This window comes from Callospermophilus lateralis, chromosome 4 (genome assembly GCF_048772815.1).
Source record: "Callospermophilus lateralis isolate mCalLat2 chromosome 4, mCalLat2.hap1, whole genome shotgun sequence".
Lineage (NCBI taxonomy): Eukaryota > Metazoa > Chordata > Mammalia > Rodentia > Sciuridae > Callospermophilus > Callospermophilus lateralis.
Window position 1 is genome coordinate 74,807,354 of NC_135308.1, and position 2,141 is coordinate 74,809,494.

Here is a 2,141-nt window from a genome sequence, read left to right on the forward strand (position 1 = left end):
CCTTGAGGTACAATATCTTGCTGTTTGTCAGGTCCAGCATGACCCAATCCAGATTACACTGCTAATTTATGACTTGTTACCACCCTGCCAAACAAGGTGAAAAATGAATAATTTCTTTTAAGATTTTATGGTGCCTTTTAAAAGAAAAGCCTCTGCAACATGTTCCTTGAGCAAATGAAGTTTTAGCTATTACTCAAGATCAATTCTGAAATTTTCAGTGAGTTACATAAATCTGCAAAACTAAAGTTTTTAAGTCATTCATTCAGTTATTTATGTTTCAACATCATAAGATTTTCCAATCATGGCCCTAATCTTGCTATAAAAGATGGCTTGAGGGAGCGTGCTGGGATTTGAAACTAGTATGGAGGCACCAGCGGCCGTGTTTCCCCGGCGCTTCGGGGTTTCTATGGAGAAGCGGCTCGCCGGTGACTCGAGCTGCTGAGCTTTCGCCGCTCCGGCCCTCGCGGCACGGCCGCAGGGCCATGCTGGCCTCACGCTTGGCGCGCGGCTCGTGGCGGGCCCTGCGTGCGGCCGCCTGGGTGCTAGGGGTGCGGTCGGGTAAGGGGCGCTCCCGCGGGGCCTTGCTGCCGCTCGTGCCCTGCTGCCTGAGCTGCCAGGCCGAGCGCTGGTCGCTGCGCCCGGCCGCGCTTGCCCTGCGGCTGCCCAGAGCCGGCCCACGGAACCACTGCTCAGGCGCGGGCAAAGCGGCCCCCGGGCCTGCGGCAGGAGGGGACGCCGCCGCGGAGGCCCCTGGCAGCGGGTGGGTCCCGGCGAGCGCCCCCAGTCCGTATGAAAATCCATGGACAATCCCAAATATGTTGTCAATGACAAGAATTGGCTTGGCCCCAATTTTGGGATATTTGATTATTGAAGAAGATTGTAATGTTGCACTAGGAGTTTTTGCTTTAGCTGGGCTAACCGATTTGTTGGATGGATTTATTGCTCGAAACTGGGCCAATCAAAAATCAGCTTTGGGAAGTGCTCTTGATCCACTTGCTGATAAAATACTTATCAGTATCTTATATGTTAGCTTGACCTATGCAGATCTTATTCCAGTTCCACTTACTTATATGATAATTTCAAGAGATGTTATGTTGATTGCTGCTGTTTTTTATGTCAGATATCGAACTCTTCCAACACCGCGAACACTAGCTAAGTATTTCAATCCTTGTTATGCTACTGCTAGATTAAAACCAACGTTCATCAGCAAGGTAAACACAGCAGTTCAGTTAATCTTGGTGGCAGCTTCTTTGGCAGCTCCAGTTTTCAATTATGGTGATAGCATTTACCTTCAGATGCTTTGGTATTTTACAGCTTTCACCACAGCTGCATCAGCTTACAGTTATTATCATTACGGTCGGAAAACTGTTCAGGTGATAAAAGGCAGATGAGAGCCACCCATCACCATTAGCAAGGAAGCAATACACATCACCGGTGGCAATGCCAGCGAAAATCTACAGGAGTTTCCCTATTTTGGTGTTCAGCTTGTAAAAGGACTTGTCAGAACAAACCATGTCATTAAAATTGAAGTAATGTGCATTGAAAATAAGCTTGATCATGGGCATATGCAGAATTTCCAATGTATTTTTAAGTATAAATAAAACTATAATTTAGAATTTTTAATCTTAGGTTTCTTGAATATAAAGAGATGAATTATTCCAATTATTGTCAGTCCTTTTTTATGTTTTTTAAAAATATAGTTCAGAGCATGGAAACTGAAGTGTTGACACCTGTCTCTAGAATCTAAGTTGCTCATGAAGCCATAGGGACTTGCCTGGGATTAAATATATATCTTATATAACTTGGCTATTCATTTTTATGTTTGATTTTTAGATTCATGTATACATTAACAGTTCATGTGGTTATTATTTGGTCATTTAGGGTAGTGAGAATAAAGTTAGCTGTGAATGAAGCAAAGTTGCAAAGAGATAAGTGTGGAAAGTTTTAAAAATAAATAAGATCAAACAAAATAGAAGGTATTGAAGCTCATCTCATGTTCAGTAGTCTTCCAGCCTCTCAGGTGCCTAATAGTTCATATATCAGGATAACAAGTAACAAAGATAGTTGAAATATGAGAACTTGTCCCTTAGTCTTTCATCTAAAAGCAGTGAGTTACATCATGCCTTCCAACTGTGTTTCTA

General features: G+C 43.4%; 1 pseudogene; it reads left to right on the forward strand.

Annotated features, from left to right (window-relative positions):
* The first annotated feature begins 448 nt into the window (after positions 1–448).
* On the forward strand, positions 449–1,871 carry LOC143396667 (cardiolipin synthase (CMP-forming) pseudogene; annotated as a pseudogene).
* Positions 1,872–2,141: the final 270 nt, after the last annotated feature.